A 23,120-nucleotide genomic window follows, 5' to 3' on the forward strand; every position below is an offset into this window, starting at 1 on the left:
CGCTCTACCTCTTAATGTCTCTGAGACTTTGGGTAAGTTAATTAACCTCTCTGGGTCTCAGTTTCTTCAACTGTAAGATGAGGGAGTTGAACTAGGTAACCTTTTAAGGTTTCTTCCCTCTCGAAATCTCCCATGAACATATCAGTCCTTAGCTTCATGAAGGAGGTAGTGTTTGAATGCAGCCAAAGATTTGAAGAGGCATTCAGACTTGGGAGACATCCTGGAGGTGAGAGTTGGACCTGTTTTGTTGTGTTTGGCCTGAACATAAGCATGTGAGGGGGGAAATGCAGATTTGAAAGTCTGGAAAGATGGGTTGGGACTAGGCTGTGAAGGTCATTAAATGACAAACAGGAATTTGCATTTTTTAGTAAAAGCAGTAGAGAGAGCCACTGAAGCTTCTTGCTGGACATCCTTATACCTTAACTTGGCAGCCATGTCGAGAATGGATTGGAGACAGGAGGGACTTGGCTGCTAGGACGCTAATCATGAGGCTGTGGCTGTGGTCTGGGTGAGAGGTGATAAAGGGCCTTTACCAGGATGGTGGCTGGGGGAATGAAGAACAGGGATCCAATGTAACTGCCTCTTTTTATGCTTTCTAAGCACCCCTGCTACCCCCCTCTTCCCCAAGAAAAAAATTCCAAATAAGTTTCTTAAACTAATACTTTAGACTCTTATTCAGCTACCCTGACCTGTATTGGCTTTCATGAAACTGGCCTAATGATTATTATATAAACCAACATTTAACTCGTGACTGTAGACTGACTTCTCTTAAAAAAAAAACAAAAACAAGAAGCCACTTTCAGGGCTGCCCTCCACCCCTCCATCCTTCTCAGGTTTGGAGACAGTTCTTAAAATGCCTGTGCAATGTGGGACTGAGTTTGTCAGCAGTGTGCTGTCTTCTAAGTCCCAACTGAGGAAGTCCTCTGGGTCCAATATCAATTCTGTGCAAGGAGAGGCTGTATAAATAGCTGGCTCACACACTGGAGAAGGGGAGGGAGTGTTGGGCCCCAGCTGTGAACTCCTCTTGTTTTTGTTTTAGGGTAATTAATGTTCCCTTGAATTAAGCCAGGATATGGGCTCCTGTTTTTGTGACTTTCAATTCAGGTCTTACTGGGCTGAGCTGGGGGTGGGGAATGGAGTTTGTATTTCCTGCCTTCCCAATTGAATAAGGTAATGTGAGAACACTGTTGTTTTAAGCTTGGACTTGAGGCAAGAGAATGGGTTGATGAGGAAGCTGAAATGTTTCCCCCTCATTATGTATGGTTACTTGGTAGTAAAACTATTGCTTTAAAAAACTGGTTCAAATAAACCTTGATGACCCCTCATCGCTTTATTCTAATGTTGTCGGACCGGAAAGAGGACAGATTTTTGCTTTTTCCTAGTGTTTCCTTTCATATGTTTTCTAAGGTGGTCTCTGTTTTTCTCCATTTCTCCCATCTCCCTCATCTTCCCCTTCCCCCACTTGCCTCCTAAATTAGATACATTCCCCCTGTGCTCCCAGACGTCTCCATCTCCTTGTCCCCTGACAGAGCAATCATTTATCAAGTTGTTTCACGCGTTGTCGGGGAGGGGGGCCCCAGGGGCTGGAGTTTGTTTCGTCCCTTTGTTGGAGCTCCACAGGATTGTCCAGCTTAGTCTCCAGCCAACTGCTGAGAGTTGCTGGACTCCAGGAGCAAATGTTAAAGGGGCCGCCTTTCATCTACCAAAGGTTGCTGCTGCAACTGCTACCTTTTATTTTAGTTGCCAGCTTGTTGGAAGGGCATATGCCCAGACATACATGTTTGTAATTGTGTTGGGATTTATTTTTTTCCTTGATAACTTCCATGTATCCACCCATCCATTGAAGCTTTTGAAAAGATATATTCTGTTTCATTGCTTGATGTCTTCTTGATTTTACCACTTCCCTCCATCCCTACCTCCTTTCACCTCAAGTGGCAGATTATCACAGATCCAGTATGGTTAATGAGAAGGAAAGTCCCTTTTCCTGACTCATTTTATGGTATATATTTTGGCATATGCAGAATAGTACTTTGTCCTGTTAATATCCTATTCACCATCAGCACAGGTGAATTTGAATTTTCCAGTAGCAAAATTCAAAAGGTGATTTTTTTCCCCTTTTTCTTCAATTTAGGGTTCTTAGCATTTCAGGATTTGAACTGTACGGGGCCCTAAAGCTCAGCCCTAGCCCATTACCCTGCTTAAATGTACAGAGGAGAAAACAGACCTGAAGAGATTGTAGCCTATCCAAGGGAACCCTAAGATCATTACCTTTAGCTCATGGTGCTTTTTTAATGCTCTATTTTATATCTGTATTGAGTGCATATTGATATAATCACTTTTCAGTTAGGGCAGAAAATATACTTACATGTGTCCATTCAGAGAGCACACTATTCTGAAATATTTTTCCAGTCTTTTAAAAACTATTTTTAGGTCATTTTGTATGATACCCCTGTTTAATATACATCGTGAGCATTGAGTTTTGGAAGTGTTCTGAAGTATCTCGATAATAAGGTGAACACTTAAGAGCTATCATGACTATTTCCTAACATTCATTTATAACAAATTGGGAATTAAACTGTTGCTTAGGTTTATTTTATTGCAGGATTAGGATAGAGGATAGGAAGGGGTGGGTGTAATGAGCCCTGAAGGCTGTGCTTTGGGCCTAAACAGTCTTCCTCAGATGACTTGAAGAATTTAGACTTAAGGTTCTCTTTATAATATTTGGGATTCTCAAGCTGAGTATATCTTGTGTTGGGATCACTTTTTGACATTATATATGTGCTTGTTATAGTTTATTTTGCTTACATGTGGTTTTTAGGACTGAATGAAGCAACTTTTACACACCTGCTGAATTTTGATGGCGATCAACCCCTGTGGTTTCCCTGGTGTACTCCATCAGTGCAGATCACAGCCTCTCCTTGGCTTACCTAGAGCAGTGTCACACATTGTGACCTGTAACGTCATCTGTTAACCAGTATTATGCTGTTGAGCTTCTCTCTATTTGGCAGTGGCTTGTTGCTGAGCTTATTTTCAAGATATTATTTATTTCATTTATTATATTACTTATTTCAAGATATACTTCCATCTCTTTTCATCAAATCCACAACCTGCCACTGCGTTCTCCGGTCTTAAACAGAAGTGTTTAGGTCTTCTGTTACATGCTTTGGATTCAGTGAAAGGTTAAAAAATAGTCCCTGCTCTCAAGGAATTCACATGCTAATGGGGAAGACAACATAAATAACTAGGTACATAGAGGATATATGTAGGAAGTAAATGGAAGGCACTAGTAGCAGGGATACTTGGAAAAGGACTCCTGCAGAAGATGAAATTTGAGCTGAAATTTGAAGGAAGCTACCAGGGAAACTTAAGAGAAGGAGGTAAGGACAGGGAGAGTATTCTAGGCATGGGAAACAGCCATGCAAAGGTTTGGTGATGGGAGATGTCAGAGAAGAAGCAAGTAGACAATATGGAAGGAAGAATAAGATTGGAAAGGTAAGGGGGCAGCTAGGTGGCGCAGTGGATAGAGCACCGGCCCTGAGTTCAAATGCGGTCTCAGACGCATAACACTAGCTGTGTGACCCTGGGCAAGTCACTTAAGCCCATTGCCTAGCTCAAAAAAAAAAAAAAGACTGGAAAGGTAAGAAGGGGCTGAGGTCCAAAGGACTTTTAAATGCCGTGAGACAGTATTTGATCCTGGCTGACTGCTTCTTTGATAGTTCATCATCTGTACCCTGCCTAATAAAACCTCTCCCCCAAAGCTGTGTCCTGCTCTTTTTCTTTTCTCTGTACAGTCTCCCTTTAGTGACATCAGTAGCACTTAAGGGTTTAATTATCTCCACCCAGATCATCCCCCAAATTTATATATTCAGCCCTAATCTCTGCCCTGATTCAGTCTTGCATTGCCAGACTGCTTAACGTGTTCCTTGGTTATTCAGTTGGCATCTCACATTCATCTTTTCCCCAAATCTCCAGACTTTCGCCTTTTGTGGAAGAGACCACTACCCACTCATTCAATCACATAGGTTTGAAAACACTGCCAACTGCAATCAGTCACTAAGTCTTGTGGAGCATAACATTAATCCTTCCTTCCTCCCCCTGCATTCTTAGGTACCACCCTTAGGTCTTTACCATTTCTCCTCCTAATGGGTCATGCTGCTTCTAATCTGGCCCCTTCTATCCCACCCTTCACACAGATGCCAGAATAATCTTCCTAGAGCAGAAAGATCTTACTACTTCACTGTTACTCAAGAACTCTCAATGGTTCTTTACTTCTTCCAAAATAAAGTGCCCAGCTTAAAATACAGCTTAGCTGACACTCCTGATCCTTCCATGTTTATGTTTACTGTCTTGTCAATTACCTAGTATTTACCTTTGTCCTTATATCTTTCAGGTACTATGTAACTGTGGTGTTTTGGGGTTTTTTTGGGGAGGGGTGTTGTGGGTTTTTTGTTTTTTTTTTTTAAGTCCTGCATACCAGTGCCTAAGGCAGGGTTTGTGGGCACAGCAGGTCCTCAGTCTATCAACCAATGTTTGTTAAGTTGTGAAATGATTTTGACATTCAGGTCCAGGATAGGATATAAGAATAGAACTTGGTGGAGAAGCATTTTGATACACATATAGATCCATTTAAATATAGTGTTAGACTGTCCAGATGTAGCTGATTACCTCCATTTCCCTATACAGGCATTCTCCACTTGATAAAAATCTCCTAGGAATGTAGGCTATAAAGAGATAAATGAATCTTATTTCCAGTTGATTTCCATCTTAAAACATGTGGAACATCCTGTTGTTTTAAAAATAATTTACTTTTCTTGTGGATAAAATCAAATTCCATAAAGCTACTTTACAGGATCATTAAGGTTGGTTTTTTTTTTACTTTACATTTAAAGTTTACATTTTTTAAAAATTTAAGTGGTTTTTTATCTCTACAGAAGTTCTAATCCAGTGCTTAATTGTGGCATGGAGGTAACCCTGGGTTCTTGAAGACTATGCCAGCCATGGGAAGGCTCTGGAAGTTTCTACCAAGCTATAAAGACTATGAGTATGGTCCTAGCAACAGACACTGACTGTTGTCTGTGAACCAGCCTAACTGCTTAAGGGAGGGAGAGGCTCATCACTAGTTGGATGGCCACTAGGTGATGAATTCTTTGGCCATGGCAACCCAGGAAACACAAATAAAAAATGGCCCTCAGTTCTGTAAGGATTTCTTCTGCTTCCACAGTGACAGTAGCAGAGTAGCAGAAAGGGGGGCAGGGTGTTATAAGAATCAGACAGGTTTTAGACCATCTGTAAACATTGATTTAACTTTTGCTACTCTTAACGTGAGCTCTTTGCCCCCAAACCAACAAATTGATATACTGCTAGAGGGACAGAACTACATTAGTATTGACATTCTCACTATAAATAAAACCAGATAGCACAAAGAAGTTGCCCTTAAATGAAAGGACAGCTCACAGGTTCTCCTTAGATTTTCAAATAAAAGCAATGAGAAACATCATTTCATGGGCATTTGATCATCTAACTTTGCAGTTGTAAGGAATATAAACAGAAAACTGATTTTAAAGGGGATCACAGCTTAAGTGCCAACATCTGTTACAAAGAATGAAGTAATTAGAAAAAATCTTACCATGAGTCTGATAGTGACAAATCTGCTTTGGAAAACCAACTAAATAATAGGTCCAAAAAAAGGGATGATGCTATTAATATCTTTGTGGTGTGTTCATTCAAGTAATTACCATTACCAAGGACGCATTATTAGGAAATACCAGCACAACAAAATTACGTAGGTTCAAATGGAAATTTTTTTTGGGGGGGGAAGGGAGGGATTGGTACTGTAACAGGATGATGACATTTCAACTAGTAGCAAAGTAGGACTTAATATACTAAGTACAATGTGTTGGTGGTAGCTGTTGGCAATTAAATTATAATGTTAGAATTATGGCAGTTTGGTCACTATAATATTTGTCTGATCTTATGAATTTATTGGATTAAAGGAGGCATATTTGTTCTAAATTATAGTCATTTTAAGCAAGCTCATCAGCTTTTTCATTTAAAAAATACTTCATAATTGCATTTGTGATACAAACTCTAATGAAAATTTCATTTACAAAATGACCTGCATTTGGTTTTTTTTTTATTTTTTTACATTTTTGGTGATGTTTATGGTTTTACCTGATCTTCATTTCTGAGTATACAGTTTTCCCTTCCACCTCCATTACCCAGAATCTCAGAATCAAAAATTAAAAAAGAAGAAGGAGGAAAGGGCAGCTCAGCAAAGCTAACCAGCTTTGACAGTATATACAATATTCCAGAAATTGTCAACCCCCCACTTTCGAAAAAGAGAGGAAAGCACATTTTCTCACTTCATCTCTGAGGCCAGGATTCTGTTGGGGGGGAGGGGGAGCTTTTCTATTCACATTTTTGGAGATGTATTTATTTATTGCTTTCTCAGTTCTCTTTTCTTCACTCTGCATTAATTTGTATACTTCTCTTTTTTATTCAGTATTTAATGGTTATCCTGTGTCTTACTAAATGGCTATGTTTTTCCTTTTATGTGTATTGATACCTTTTCTTTTTACATCACCTTCGTTTTCCTTCCAGCCCTTGATACAAACTATTACTTTCTCAGATGTGATAACCTAATCAGATCTGTTGTAAGATTTTGCATGAAAGCAAGATTATTGGACTGGAAATTTAATGCTAGAAGGAACCTTACTTTACATTAAAATTTAACTTTTAACTGTGATTTGATAAAGTTTTATATCAAATTTTGCTACTGTTAGAAGATATGATTAAATGTGGTTTTAAGATTTTAAAGTTCAAGTACTATTTGGTAAAATAGAAATGAAACAAATTAGAAATTTATAGGGCAGAGTTTTTAAAGCAGCCTATACAGTTGTTTTATTAAATGTGGTTTTGATTTTAAAATTCAACTACTATTTGAAATGAAATAATAAATTAGAAACTTGTAGGGTAAAGTTTTAAAGCAGATTTCTAATACACTATGCAGTTCTTTTGTTTCATATTGTTATTTGGACTTAACAGAGCAACGATGAAAGAAATTTAGATGTTTGAATGACAAGCCATAAGTATTGTTATTACTCACAAGTCTCTGATAAGTCATTCATGTTGTCATTTTGTTAACAGCTTTATAATGTTAGGTTTAGATGACATACTATGGCTCTACTAGAACCTTAGTCACCCCATGACAAGTCTACTTAATGGTCGTAATGCAAGGCTTTTCATCAGATGCTTTAAGAATAACTTTGGTGAAGGAACACACACCTACATTATGGGAAACAGTACTCTATGTATGACCAGCTGCTTGCTGTAATCTGGAATGGTAACATATCCAACCTTAGGTGGGTTTCAAGGCCAAGCAGAAGGGATAAAAAGTGGAGGAAATTATCTGACAGTCCTTGTAACTCACAAATTGTCCCCTAGTCTGGGAGAGGAGTCTATAACACATTTTTACCTAATTTAACAGCTCCTTTCCAGCCTCAGACTTGTTGGAAAGAGAACAGTGTATCCATTCGATCTTCAGTTTACCTTATTTAATGTAACACAGACCCTTCCATAATAGCGTTCATTCTCTCCAGTTTGAAGTCCACGGATTTGCACAGTCATTGAGAAGTGTAAGGTAAAAAATATATTTGTTGTTCGTCAGGAAAGAGAAACAAAAATCTGATGAGAACAGGCAGCCAGGTGGCTTAATGAATGGACTGCTGAGCCTGTCAGGAAGACCTTCATTCAAATATCCCCTCAGATAACTAGGTGTGTGACCCTGCACAGTCACTTAACTTCTGCCTCAGTTTCCTCAGTTGGGGATAATAATAGTACCTACCTGCCAGAATTGTTGTGAGAATCAAATAAGAGAATATTTGTAAAGCACTTAACATATAGTGCCTGAGTCACAGTAGGCACTATATAGATGCTTATTCCCTTCTCTACTTCCATATCATAATCAAAAAGGAATGAAGTACATGGCCTTTTGAAAGGTCAGTAGGACCAGAGATATCCTTTCTTTATCCCCAGAATAATCACAGATCTCTCATATTTTAAACAGAAAGGAAAATGCATTTAGAAATATACATAACAAATGGAAAGCCTAGTCTTGAATGTTTATTGTAAGTCGAGTATTTGAATTTCATGTAAGATCCTATTTCTTTATTTCTGAGGACAGTTACATAAAACAAAAACCACATTTTAATGTGTTTTTTTTGTTTGTTTTATTTTTCTTTTTCCTAGAGGAAGGGGAAGAATCGAGATAGAACACTTCTTATTGTTAGGTTAGATAGGGATAAAAGATAGAACCCATAATTTGTTGCTCTTCATTGTATATTTATGTATAACTTATATGTGTATAGTCATTGAAAACATACAAAACACATACACAAAGTACAAAGTCACTTTGGAGAGAAAGGCACTTATTTGGAGTTGGGGGAATCAGGAAAGGCTTCATAAAGAAGAATGCACTTCAGCTGAATCTTTAAAAAAATTTTTTTTTAATTCTGGATTTAAGTTCAATTAATTTCAAAGTTGGCCTGCTTGTATTTCCTTCTGAAATTCTTTTGTGCATTTTTTAAAAAAATGCTTCAATGACTATTTTTCTTTTCTTTTTCTGGCAACATTCACTAACTCCTCTCCTCCCTACCCCATACTCCCCAAAAGAAAAATGCAATTTCACACATTTGTCAGGGTAGATTTGAGAAGATGGAATTAAAAGAGAAAAAATAAAAGAAAATAATTGGGATGTAATTGGATACCTATCAATTGGGGAATGACTGAGTAAATTGTGAGATATGAATGGAGGGAAAGAGATAGCAGACTTCTTCCCAGTGAGGAAACTGCCAGGTGCAGGGCAGCATCTTCTGAACGTTGAGAAGTTGAATCACTTGCCTATTTACAAGACTGTCAGCGTCTGAGGTGGAGCTTGAATCCAGATGTTCTTAGATTTAAAGCCATTTTCAGTCTGTTATACTACACCATCTCTCTAATGTAATGGAATAATTTTATACCATAAGAAATAACAAAAGAGATTTTAGAGATCCTTGGAAAACTTGTATGAACTGCTAGAGTAAAGGAAGAACCAGGACAACAATTTATATAATAATAGCGACATTGCTGGGACCTTAGAAGTTATCTACTCCAACCTCTTCATTTTGCAGGTGAGGAAATTGAGGCCCTGAAAGGTTAAATGATTTGCCCAGGCTCACCCAGCAACTTTGTTTGAGCAGGGATCTGAACCCAGGACCCCTTAGATTGCTGTTTTTTTAGTGGATTAAAAAAAAAAGCCTTTGACCAAATCAGCAGGTCTCAAAGCATCTCCTGAGGTCATTTTAGGGGGTCTGTCAGGTTAGAACTATTTTTATAATAAAACTAAGCTATTTTAATTTCTAGTGTGGTGTGCATATAGGTAGATAACCCACATAAACAAAGCCTCTTTAAGGAATCCTCAATAATTTTTGAGTGTAAAGGGGGCATCAGAAAGTTTGGAAACCGCTGGACTAAGTTGCTCATTTCTGTCAGAGGTCTTGAGTTTGAATCCTAGCTCTGCCCTTCCTTTGACTTTGGGTAAGTAGCATTATCTCTTTGCTGTACTGTTTGTTCAAGTGTGAAAGAATCTGGAATAGATCTCTTTCTGCTCTACACAGATGATTCCATGATGTGTTTGTATGTCATTGCATGAAATTCTGTGGATCACTTTTATTACTTGTCCTAATTATCTTCATCTATTTGGATCTTTGCTTTATTTCTGTAAGCATTGTTGTAGTTTAAATTGTATTTTAAGTTCTTAGTAGGTTTCAAGAGTATATGTCTTTCTGTGTTCCCTCCTGACATTTATTAGTAATGTACAGAAATGCTAATGATTTTTGTGGATTTATTTTGTATATTGCTGTTTTGCTGAAGCTGTGTTGTCATTTTCTTAGTAAACCATCATAGTATGGTTCATAGTGTGTATCATTAACAAATTAACATTTTCCTTCTCTTGGCCCATAGTTTTTTTTTTCTATTTAATTATAGCTAGCATTTCTAGTAAGCTGTCAAATCATAGTGGAGGCTGGTAGAGGCATCCCTCATTTTACTTCTGAACATTTTGAGAAAACTTCAATGGTGGGCCATTACTAATAGGGCTAGCTCTTGGTTTAGGTCAGGTCTGCACAGCCTATGGCCCGAGGGCATGGAGAGGATAGCCCCAAATCCTTTGGCTGTCACAAGCAGCAGGTTGTGGCAGGCCGGATTTAGATGGATCCTCTGTTTCTCACCTGAATGATGTATTTAGTCAAAGGCCTTTTCCACTGAAAAAGTAACATCATTCCAGAGGACCTGAAACATAGTACTTGTATGACTCTGGGCAAATCACTTATAAAATAAGTGATTAATGATAAATAAAGTAATATAAAATAAGCTTTATAAAATAAAGGAATTAGAGTGATGACCAAAATTCTCTTCCAGCTTTATATCTATAATTCATTCTCAATTAGACTAATGGTCAGGATATGAAAAATTGCTCCAAATTACTTGTGAAACAGGAGTGAGATATCTGTTTATATCTAACCTAACAAAGATGTTACTAGTGGAGCTCTGAATTGGCACAAATGATTCCTGGAAAAGTTAGGAATTTAAGTGAGAATATTGTAACCCAGGCAGATCATTGAAAGAAAGAAAGGGGGCAGCTAGGTGACGTAGTGGATAGAGCTTCTGGCCTTGGAGGCAGGAGGACCTAAATTCAAAACCTGTCTCAGACACTTGACATTTACTAGCTGTGTGACCCTGGGCAAGTCACTTAACCCCAATTGCCTCACCAAAAAAAAAGCAGAAAGAAAGAAGGAAAAGTTCCTCAGGTACCAGAACTATTTGTACTAGCAAAAGGCTAGAAACAAAGTGTGTGCAATTTGAGAATGGCTGACCAATTTTTGGTAGTGAATCCCTTGCTAGAAGAGATAATGCTTTGATCATATGCCTCTTTAGGTTCTCAGAACCCACTATATGTCCCCATTTAGAACTTGAAGCTTCCTAGAGGACACAACTGAATTAATGAGTAAGTGAATGAATGAAAAATAAAGCATTTATTATGTGCTTAAGTACTGGGAAAACAAATAGAATTATCAAAACAGTCCCTGCTATCCAGGAACTCACATTTGAATTAGGGGAGGCCACATAATTATGAGAATTCTGCCAAAGGGCAGATCAAAGTGCCTAGTAGTCCTAAGAGTCCTGTGCTAGACCCACAGGTCACATTGAAGTCTGGAGGCCTTGGTGGCAATGTGGGTCCTTCTGGTTTACAAGAAGAATTTTTGGTGCCTGATCGCTCATCCAAGAGCTGTGATTGGCTGTGTTTCTCCAGCAGAGTAGGGTGATGGACAGTCTCATCTATCAGAGAAATTATGGGGTAGGAGGGAGGCAGTGTGGTACAGTGAAAAGAGCTGTGAACTAGAACTCACAGGATCAGAATTTGAGTCCTGGCTGACTTAACTTTTCTTGTCTGTAAAATGAGATCGGTTGTACTAGACCTACTTAGGATCCCTGGAGAGCGTTCCAAGTACAGCTGGAGTAGGTAGCATGAGATTCCTTTCACCTCTTCCATTCAGTGACTGATAATCTGATTATTGAATGCGTATAAGGTACTGGTGGAGGTAAAAAGATAAATAGTCTTGAAACTCTAATGATATGTCTGTACAAAGCCTGCTCTTTGGCCTCTGCAAACAGGGAAAATCCAGAGTCCTTTGAAGCCTAGAACCACAGCTTTGTAACGTTTCCCCCAACTTCACAATCAGGATTGAACTTTCTGCACTTAGTAATGATAATGACGCTCAGATATTACCCAATATTTCCTCACAGTAGCCCTATGAAGTAGGTCATAGAAGTATTTTGGTAGGGAAGGAGAGATTTCAGACTTGTAATTTCAAGAATATTTGTGCAGGCAACTCTTTGTGTGGAAGTTCCCTCTACTAATGAAGATAGGCAATAAGCTATAATTTATATAGTCTTAGAGACTTGTGGATCCCATATGGAGGTCACAACCCACAGTTTAAAAAGCACTAAAGATGGGGCCGCTAGGTGGCGCACTGGATAGAGCACCAGACTTGGATTCAGGAGGACCTGAGTTCAAATCTGACCTCAGACACTTACTAGCTAGCTGTGTGACCTTGGGCAAGTCACTTAACCCCATTGTCTAACCAAAAAATAAAATAAAAACACTAGAGGGGTCGAGAGTAGAAAAAGTTTAAGGATCCCTGGCAGAAAGAGATGTGTGTCTGAAGCAGGACTTAGAATCCAAAACTTCTTGACCATCAGAACTACATTGTGATTATCACTGAGCATGTGTGTAATATATGGCACCTCATCTCATGTACTTAGAGGAAAAATCAACTGAGTTACAAAAAGCGACAGCAGCACAGTGATCAAAGAAAGTTTAATAAATCTAACAAAGATAAATAAGTAATAAAAATGGCTGACCAGGTAGTTGGAAAAATTCAGTTTGAAGGAAGCAGGAGAGGATGGCACTGAGGTTACTGGTAGAGTGGTTTTGAAGCATACAGGAGACAGACCTGCTTGGCTTCACTTCCAGGGAACAAGATGCCCATTTCAGGATAAGCTCATTTCTAAACTCATCATCTTTCCTCTAATTCAGGCCTTGACTGATACCACCTCCTTCAGTCTTCTCTCTTCGATTTTTATTTATTTTTTTTATTTTTAGGTGGTTGGGGTTAAGTGACTTGCCCAGGGTCACACAGCTAGTAAGTGTCAAGTGTTTGATCTGAAGCCGGATTTGAACTCAGGTCCTCCTGACTTCAGGGCCGGTGCCCTATCCACTGTGCCACCTAGCTGCCCCTCTCTCCTCTGATTGGAGGGCTGGAGGAGGCAGTACCAGACTCCTCCAAGTGCCTGCTTTTATAGAGGGCAGAAACTGGGTTACATCTGGTAAAAACCTGCCTGGTTCCAACTCTCAGGATAAGCTCATCACTTATGGACTCCCAGCTATGTGCTGCTAACTTGAGCCTTGGTTGATTCCACCTCCCTGTTCCTCTTCTCCCCTCTTATTGGGGGAGTCCTGGAGGGTGGAGTGCCAAACTTCCTTTACTGAAGGCAGAAATGAACTCTCAGATCACTCCACTTTGCATCTGCTGCCCTACCTGTTTGCTGTTCTACAGAACAACATAATCATTGTAGTCCCCACCCCCTTCCTGCCTCCTTTGTGTGTGTGTGTGTGTGTGTGTGTTGTCACCTTTAGATTGTAAGCTAATTGAAGTATTGCGTCCCTTCTCAGTGGGTGGCAGAGGGGCTGGAGGAAGGAAGAGCATTTGGAACTCAAAAAAAATTATTTTTTGTAACTAATACTTTCTTTCCCCCCATTTACATGTAAAGGCAATTTTTAACACTCATTTTTAAAAAATTTTGAGTTCCAAATTTTTTCTTTTCATCTCTCACCTCCCTCACTGAGTAGTCAGTAAGCAGTTTGACGCAGTTTATACGACATGTTCAATCATGCCAAAACATATTACCATATTAGTCATGTTCTGAAAGAAGACACTGATCCGAAAGGGAAAAAAAACACAGAAAAAATAAAGAAGAGAAAAGTAGTATGCTTCAATCTGCATTCAGACAATTCTGCCTCCTTGGTACATAGAAGGTGCTTAACAAATGTTTATTGGATTGAGCAGCCCCATTCTCAAAGAAAGCAGCTAGGTGGCTCATTGGATAGAGCACTGTGCTTGGCGTCAGGAAGACCTGAGTTCAAATCCAGATTCGGACATTTAGTAGCTGTGTGACCCTGGGAAAGACACTTAATCAGTTGCCTTAATCCACTGGAGAAGGAAATGCCAAACCATTCTAGTATCTTTTTGAAGAAAACCTCATGGACAATATTGGCATGGCGTGGTCGACAGGGTCGTGAAGAGTCATACACAACTGAACAACAGCATATTCTCATTGAAAGCAAGGTTGATATGGGGTACTTGGTGATGGGGTAGACGATTATTTGAGAGTTGAGAAATGGAAACAGCCACCACATAGGGCCTGTGATGAAGGAGGAAGTAAAAAAGTAGACTGACTGGTAGAGGGAAACTTACAGGAAGAGAAGCTGCTGAGTAATGGGCGACTTTCCTGGCTGAAAATGATGTTAAGTTTGTCACCTATAAAGGCTGTCATATGCACATTTAAACTTGGAAGCAATTGTATTGCAGATTTAAAATTCATTGTGTTTTGAACCTGTAAATACATAAAAATGCAAGAATGACAGATTGATATCAGGGAATTTGGAAATTTAAGTAGCTGAATTTCAGCATTTCGTTGCATTGATTGATTGGATTGAAAAATTGATATTGATTCGATTTTTAAAAATGTGCTTCTTTCTCTTGGATATACTTTTCTTTGTGAAGTATCTTTTTAAAATCCCAAGTTTAGTACAAACTTAAAATAGAACAAGACTTTTGAGTCACTATCACTAAGTAGTAAGCCTAGATTTTCAAATACAATGAAGCATATTCAATTACATTGCTCTCTAGTAATAATTTAGTGAGAACAATGTATGTAAGAAACAATATTTATCTTTTTCCTATCCTCTCAAAATTTGTTTTTGTGTAAGTTTTATAATATACATGATTATTTGTACAGTAGCACATGTAAACCATAGATAAGTCAATATCCATGTCACTGGGGAACATTTTCAGTAATTCTTTTACTGATAATACTTAGTATTGCTGTGATCAAAAAAGTTTGAAGATCAGTCATCTAAATAGCTAATTCCTCCTGCTCAGTGTAGCACAACTAGCACTATAGAGAGTGTCCATGGTCAAGATTGAGTTGGCCTGTGGGAAAGAATGTTAAGAGAAGAAAAGAAGGAAGGGAAAATTTAATGATAGACTTTCTTTCAAAGGGACAGTAGAGGAAGGAAAAACGTCTGGGAATCAGAGAGACTAGGGAGAGGTAACAGAGAAAGGCCGTTTTCAACCCTTCTCTCTTCCCCAGCATATGGAAATTAAATCAGCAAACATGCATTTATTAATCATTTATATGCTAGGCATTGTGCTAAGTGCTCCAAAGAATGGCAAAATCTGCCTTCAAAGAAGGGGATTTGAGCTAAGTCTTGCAGAAAAGAGTTGTAGGTGAAGGTGAAGAGTATAACTGGATTGTAGAATATGTATTGGGAGGTAAAGTGTAAGAAGATTGGCAAGGTTGGAAGGAGCCAGGTTATGACATTTACAGCCAAAGAGAAGATTTTCTATTTGATCCTGGAGTTTGGAGTTTGTAGTGGAGAGAGGCTTGAGTCAGGGAGACCAATGAAGTTGGCTATTGGAATATTCCCAGCTAGCTGTGATAAGGGCTTGAACTAGGGTGGTGGGGAAGGGCTAAGCTCTGCCTCTGCTGATTAAACTTCCAGCACCCCGTGACCCTGGCTTCCTGTTCTCCTAAAGGCATAAAAACTCCTTTTAGAGTAGGGGCTGGTACCTGAGATAAGTGCTGTGCTATCCTTGTTGCTAAGATATCTGCAGTTTTTCTGTGTTATGGCTAAGCAAGACTCGATTAACTCCTGAAAGACACACAAAAGTCTCATTTTGTTCATTGATTGAACCTAAACCTGCCCAGTATACATGAGTTCAGTTCTCACCTCGGGCACGTATTGGTCCTATGACCCTGAGCAGTCAATCATTTAATCTCATACAGTAAGTTGCAGAGACGGTACAGATCTGTATTGAAAGAGGGAATTTCTTGTGAAATCTCAGATTCACTCCTTATCCCTTTTTTATTTAGAGGCAGCTAGCTAGGGGATATTATCAGTGGATGTAACACCAGGCCTGGAGTCAGAAAGACCTGAGTTCAGTTTCGGCCTTAGACATTTACTAGTTGAGTGACCCTGGGTAAGTCACCTAATCTCTGCCTCAGTTCCCTCAACAGTAAGATGGGGATAGTAATAGCACCTACCTTCTAGGGTTGATGTGAGGATCAAATGAGATAATATTTGTAGAGTGCTTAGTACAGGGCCCTGCATGTTATAGACACTATATAAATGATGATTGATTTCTCTGTTGTTTATATCATTATCTTCAGTGTGTATTTTTTTGCCTCTGTTTTCCTCATTCTGTAGTGCATTACTCCATTCAAATCTTTGAGGATTAGCTCTAATTTGTTTTCATCATCCTTTAGGGAGCAAAGAACTTCATTACTATTTATTCCATCATTCCTCTATTGTTCACCATTTGATATTCAAAACTATTTGTTAACAATAAATAATGTTGCTGTGAATATCTTTACACGTATCGATCTTTACTTGTCAGTAACCACATTAGAAAGAGGTGATAATGAATTGTGATCAATAAGTCAGTGTGTATAACTTAGTGTATTTTTTTACATTATTGCAATTTGGAGGGCAGGGGTCAGTGGCTAGTTGTTTTTAAATTGTCATTGATGGTTTTTTTCTGATCACTTGTATTTCTGAATATACATCCCTCCCCTCTTGAACAAGGAGTAACCTATCCTTTGTCACAGAGACATTGAATTTGAGAGTTCGGAGGAACTTTAGTGTCCATATAGTCTTTCATACCAGCCATCCAGCTTCTGTTTGAAGACCTTGGAAGAAAAGGATCACTCTTTAGGCAATTCATTCTACTTTCTGGACAGCTTGAATTGTTCTCAAGTTTTTCCTGATATGGCACCTAAATTGGCTTGTCATCTCCACATATTGTTTCTTGTTCTTTCCTCTGGGGCAAAACAAGTCTAATCCCTTCTTCTGGTGATAACCTTTCTAATACTTGAAGATTGCTGTCAGGTGCCCAAATTTTGTTTTCTCTTGGCTGAAAATCCCCAGTTTCTTCGATTGATTCTCATATGTTATGGACATAACGGCCTTTCACCATCCTGGTTTCCCTCTTCTACTTTTTGTATGAATGTCCTTAAACTGTCTTCTCCAGAACTGAACACAAAACTCCAGATAAGGTCTAATAAGGACAGAGGATAGTGGGACAATCACCTTCCTATTCCCGGAAGCTTTGCCCCTCTTAATTAAACCCAAGATCACAATAGCTTTTGGGTCTGCCTCACCGTTGGGCTTGCATTTCACTATAAAACCTCCAGATCTTTTTTTCAGACAAACCATTGTCTAACTGAGCCTTCCCATCTTATACTTGTGAGGTTGATTTTCTTGGTATCCAAGTACCAGAGTTTACCTTTACCTGCTATGAAATTTTATCTTTCAGTCTGATACTCCAACCTGACAGAGATCCTGTTGATCTTTACTGTATCATCCATTCTATTGCCCATCCCTTCCAGTTTTGTCATCTGTAAAATGATGAGCATACCATCTATACCTTTGTCCATATCACTGTTAAAAATGATGACGGCACAGAGCCAGACGTAGTTCCCTGCTGTACTCCAAATACTGTCATGCTTTTTCCACCTGGATTTTGGATTTCTTAACATGCGTATACTTCCCTTTGAGCCTACCCTGTTTCTTTTGAATAAGAGCTACCCATCCCCAGACCCTTTTTCATTTCTTGGCAGCTACGTGGCACAGTGGATAGAATATCCAGCCAGAAGTCAGGAAGAGTTCAAATCTGTCCTCAGACACTTACTAGCTGTGTGACCCTGGGCAAGTCACTTAACCCTATTTGCCTCAGTTTCCTTCTCCAGCTCAGTAAAATGAGCTAGAGAAGGAAATGGCAAACCACTCCAGTATTTTTGCCAAGAAAACCCCAAATGAGGTCACAAAGAGTCGGACATGACTGAAATGACTGAATGATAGCAAAGTGAAGATAGCACCCACTTCCCAGGGTTGTTGTAAGGATCAAATGAAATGACAGTTATAAAGCATTTAGCACGGTGCCTGGCACATAGTAAGTGCTACACATGTTAGCTATTATTGTGGTATCTACCTGTGAGATAAACATAGGCATTCTTTTCCCTCATCTCTTTTAGTTTAAATCCATTTTTATTAGGTATGCAGGAGGTTCAGCATGTATGTGTATACATATACAGATATACACATGAGATACAGATATATATGTATATGTTTTTTTTTCTTTACCAGCCTTTGCTAGTATGCTCCCTCTTTGAATGGACATCCCTTTGTATTGTAAATTGTGGTCCAGAAATCCAAGTCCCATTCATAAATACTCTTTGTTTTCTTTTGGAAATGTCACTTGTGCTTGCATGAATCAGGGAAAGTGGACAGTTGTCACCCATTTTGGTAACTCTTGGGAGGGCCTGGGATCCCAGCGATCCCTCGATGCCCCTTACTACTGCTTCAAGGAATCACGAACTACAGACTGCTTTTCTCAGTGCCCTGTTCTGACTCCTCTCTCACCTGATAGTTGCTGTATCTCTACCATTCTCTGGAGGATAAGCACTTTCTCCTTCGAGGCATCCAGTTATCCTTTTCTTTTCTTTCTCTGTGTGGCACTCTTAAATTCTCCAGCCATCTAATAAGGGTCAGGTTCTCTCCTTTTCTACCTATCTCCTTTTCTTCTCTATTAAAGCCTAATTTCTGTTTCTAGTAGTAACATTTCATTCTCTATAATAGTCTTGAATATGGACTGGCTTTGCATTCCTCTCTCCTCTTTACCTTCTTGCTGAGGAAGATCAGCCTATGATAATGTCATGCAGTGATGTCATTTGACTGTTGCCACCCCATTCCTAAATTTTTTTTGCCTTAAAAAAAATAAGCACATAGTAGGTGCTTCCTAAATGTTTGTCGATTTGTGTAAAAAAAAAAAATACAACGCTGAACCACAGGTACAAATCACTGTGCAATTCTCTACCTTCCATAGTAGTTGAGATTTGTCAGCCTTGTTTCTTTGAACTGCTTTTACAGTTTAGCTCTCCACCCAAAGCACCTGGTTAAAAAAGATTAATAGCCAAATATTACTTTGATAATCTGACAGCCCCACTCAGATTCCTTTCCTTTGTCTCAACAAAACCACAGCCACACCTATCTCCCCTTCAACATTTCACCAAATCCTCTGTATCACATTTTGCCCTATCCACCAATCCACTCTATCCATTTGCTAATTTAATCTACTTTCTAAGTGTTCCAGTTACCTTGCCTTGTTTAACTTACCCTGTCATTTGCTCTCCTGTGTACTTCTTCAGATTCTACTCCTTAATGTTTCCTTAATCCTTTTACAATCTTTCTAATTGCCTTTTCAGTTTCAGTCAGGAAGTATAGCATCTTGGCCAGAAACAGGACCAAATTGTTTTATGAATTTTCCTCAATTTCTCCTAAATTTTGCCAAATGTCCACTTCCCCGGTTCAACCTCTGACTTAAGTTCACTTGTCTAAAACACTCCAGATGATATATACAATTTCCTTATTTGGCTCAAGTCCTCTCTTCTCACACAACCTTCTCCCACAGGAGCCAGAAATAGATTTTGTTAGAAAGAATAAAAAAGGAAGAGAAATTGGCAAATTTATCAATCAGTAATATTGCATATTGGTATATGCAGTATTTCACACTCTTAGTTCTTCTTCAAAGAAGGGAGAAGAAATGGAGGTTCATTTTCCCAACTCTTGTCCTGGGCTGAACTTTAGTGACTGTAACTGTCTTCTAGTTTACTTTTTTGTTTTCTTTGTTTTTGTGGTTTTACTTACTTCACTCTGACTGAAGTTCACCTCTTTGCTTCTCTGAATTCTTCATAGCTGTTGTTTCTTGTGGCACAGTAATGTTAAATTACATTCACATAGAACAATTTATTTGGCCATTCCCCCAAATAATGGAAATATACTTTGTTTCCAGTTCTTTTCTAGCACAAAAAGAGTTACTATGAATGTTTTTGTAGATATGGCACCTTTTCTGCCTTTGGCCTCCTTAGGAGTTTGTGCCTAGCAGTGGTATTGCTGTTTCAAAGCAGGTAATAGGGCCAAATTGCTTTTTTTTTTAACATTAGTTGAACCGTGTCATAGTTCCACCCACAGTTAATCAGCAAGTCTTCCCAGGATCCAGGAGTAGGGGTGAGGGGGTGAGAGGAATGCTTCATATCTTTTCTCAAAACTTTTCCAAAACTTTACCATCTTTGCTAATTTTTTTTAAAAGACACATTTATTCAGCGTCATGATCAGACTATTACATTTAGCAATCAACAGCATGGGTGCAAAAAAAAAAATCTACATTAAAACCCTTGTTGGAATGCTTTACACTTTCCACAGAACAGAAACTAAAATAACCTGTTACATAATTTGTCACAAATACAGTCCTGGTGTTGTTTTTTTTTTTTTTTGCCCATACACAAAAAGTATTGTCTAAAACATGTCTTCTTGTAGCAGCTAGGCCCTGCCACCACTGTGCTTGGCTGAGTTCACAAATCTGTTGTAACCTGTAGCTTCCCTGTCACTTCTCTGGCTCTCCTCTCCTGCTAAGCTTTGTTTCCTAACAGTAATTAAAATCTTCTGCCACTGCCGTAATTACTGCTGCTGCTGGAACCACCATAGCCACCTTGGTTACGTGGTTTGGCAAAATGTTGACCTCCACCATAAGGGCCTGAGCTTCTGCCTCCAAAATTTCCTCCCTTCATGGGACCAAAGTTTGAAGACTGATTGTTGTAGTTGCCAAAATCATTGTAGCTTCCACCACCTCCAAAGTTGCTTCCACTACCACCGCCAAAGCTGCCTCTGCCTCCTCTGTTGTTATAGCTGTCATGGCTGCCACTCCGCCATAGCCACTGCCCTGCTTTCCATAACCCTGTCCACCACTTCCATAGCCTCTGTTTCCTTCAGAGTAACCAGGGCCTCCTCCTCCATAACCACCATCATTTCCAAATCCATTGCAGCCATCTCCACTTCCACCATATCCTCCACCACCATGACTGCCACCAAAACCACCACGACCACGAAAGTTCCCACCATGGCCAAAGTTATCATTTCCACCAAGGCCACCTCCACGGCCACCACCAAAATTTCAAGAACCACTTCGACCCCTTTGACTAGATGAAGCACTGGCCATTTCTTGCTTAGACAAAGCTTTCCTTACTTCATAGTTGTGGCCATTCACAGTATGGTATTTTTGAATGACAATCTTATCCACAGAATCATGGTCGTCAAAAGTAACAAAAGCAAAGCCCCTCTTTTTGCCACTGCCTCAGTCAGTCATGATTTCAATCACTTCACTTTTTCCATATTGTTCAAAATAGTCTCTTAAGTGAGACTCCTCAGTGTCTTCCTTAATGCCACCCACAAAGATCTTTTTCACAGTTAAGTGGGCGCCTGGCCTTTGAGAGTCCTCTCTGGAAACAGCTCTCTTTGGTTCGACAACACTGCCATCAACTTCTTGCATTCATGGCTGCATCTACCTCTTCCACTGTGGCATAGGTAACAAAACCAAAGCCCCTGGAACATTTGGTATTTGGATCCCTCATCACCACGCAGTCTGTAAGCGTGCTCCATTGCTCAAAATGGCTCCTTAGATTCTTGTCCGTCATCTCGAAGCTCAGGCCTCCGATAAAGAGTTTCCGAAGCTGCTCAGGCTCCTTGGGGGACTCTGACTTCGACATGGCGGAGCGGTAGCAGACGCTTCAGCGATCCTTCTCCTACGGCATCTAGGACAGAAAGGAGCTGGCTACCTAGCGTGTCTCCATCTTTGCTAATTTAAAGAACCAGAACTGGTGCCTGGTGGTTATCTTTTCATTTCTGTAATTTAATGACTGAGGTTTTGTTTTGTTTTGTTTTGTTGGTCGTTGATAGTTTAATTTCTTTTGAAAACAATATTTTCAACCTTTTGGCTCTCAGTCTTCTAGGTTTGTCAAATCCCTATTTTAAATATCTGGGAGTTAACCTATCGATAAACACAGAGGGCTTAAACAAAACTACAAAATTTATGTAAAGCATTTTACATAAATAAATGAAGTATTTAATATTTATAGTGAAAACGACTACAAGTCAATAATTTTTTTAAATGATCTAGTTTTTAAAAAATTGAAAGAGTTAAGTGAAGCAGTGGAGGTAAACAAGACCAAGGAATCATTACTGACAGCTAATAATACTCATGTTCCATAAACCTAAGGAGGTAAAATTAGCCAATTATCAACAGTTTATTAAATGACTATTATTACATTCCAGACCTATATTGTTTTTAAGGAAAACTGCTAACTTCAAGGTAGTCTGATTAAAAGCTAGATTAAAACCAGCATCATATTCCACATGAATAACTTAATATAGAAAGTCATGCTATAAAAAGGAAAATGGAAATTTACACATGTTATAGTTATGGATGAGGGGAAAATTCCAAAGCAGCAAAAGAGGAGGAAAATGGACACTTAGTATTAGGAAGATCTTCCACTTATATAATCAGTACAACTAGAATCTCAAGAAAATATTTGGATTGCAAGAAACAAACCACAAAACCTTGCATTAAATGTCTTTGAAAACATCTGACATCCAAATTGAAGTAATAAACTTACAGTTGAAAGGGAATATGTGGGGATGGATTGTTCACATACTAATAGGAGGACAAAAAACAAATGTGTTTTCAGAACCTTATACCTTTTAGGGTCGGAGAGAAGTTTAAAATGACAGGGGTGTCTTTTATACGATAGACACTATAAAATATCTGGGAGTACACCTGCCAAAACAAACCCAAGAACTATGTAAACAAAATTATGTAAAAAACAAAACTTTTTATACAATAAAACCAGATTTAAATAATTGGAGAAATATTAATTGTTCCTGGGTGGGCAGAGCCAATATAATAAAAATAACAATTCTACCTAAACTAATTTTATATATTCAATGCCATCTCATTAAATTAGCTCCCCCCCCCCAGTCACTGAATTAGAAAAAATAATAACAAAATTCACTTGGAAGAACAAAAAGTCAAGAATATCAAAGGAAGTAATAAAAAAAAAACTGCAAAAGAAGGTGGTTTAGTTGTACCAGATCTTAAACTATGTGATAAAGCAGTAATTATCAAAATTATTTGGTACTGGCTAAGAAGTAGAAAGGTACATCAGTGGAACAGAGTAGACATACAATTTACGGCAGCAAATAAATATAGTAGCCTTGTATTTGACAAATGTAAAGACAAAATTTTGGGATAAGAATTCAGTACGATAGAAATTGGTCATAGACCAGTATCTCACACAATTGGTCAGGATAAGGTCAAAATGGATATATGACCTAGATATAAAGAGAGATT

At 38.8% G+C, this 23,120-nt stretch overlaps 1 protein-coding gene and 1 pseudogene across 2 annotated transcripts in view; one reads left to right on the top strand and one right to left on the bottom strand.

Annotated features, from left to right (window-relative positions):
* The window catches only part of CECR2 (CECR2 histone acetyl-lysine reader), a 141,356-nt gene that overhangs the window by 47,474 nt on the left and 70,762 nt on the right, over positions 1–23,120 (top strand). The window lies entirely within an intron of this gene.
* Positions 20,015–21,517, bottom strand: LOC110218779 (heterogeneous nuclear ribonucleoprotein A1 pseudogene; annotated as a pseudogene).

The sequence above is a fragment of the Phascolarctos cinereus genome, unplaced genomic scaffold, assembly GCF_003287225.1.
Source record: "Phascolarctos cinereus isolate Bilbo 61053 unplaced genomic scaffold, phaCin_HiC Scaffold_1;HRSCAF=81, whole genome shotgun sequence".
Lineage (NCBI taxonomy): Eukaryota > Metazoa > Chordata > Mammalia > Diprotodontia > Phascolarctidae > Phascolarctos > Phascolarctos cinereus.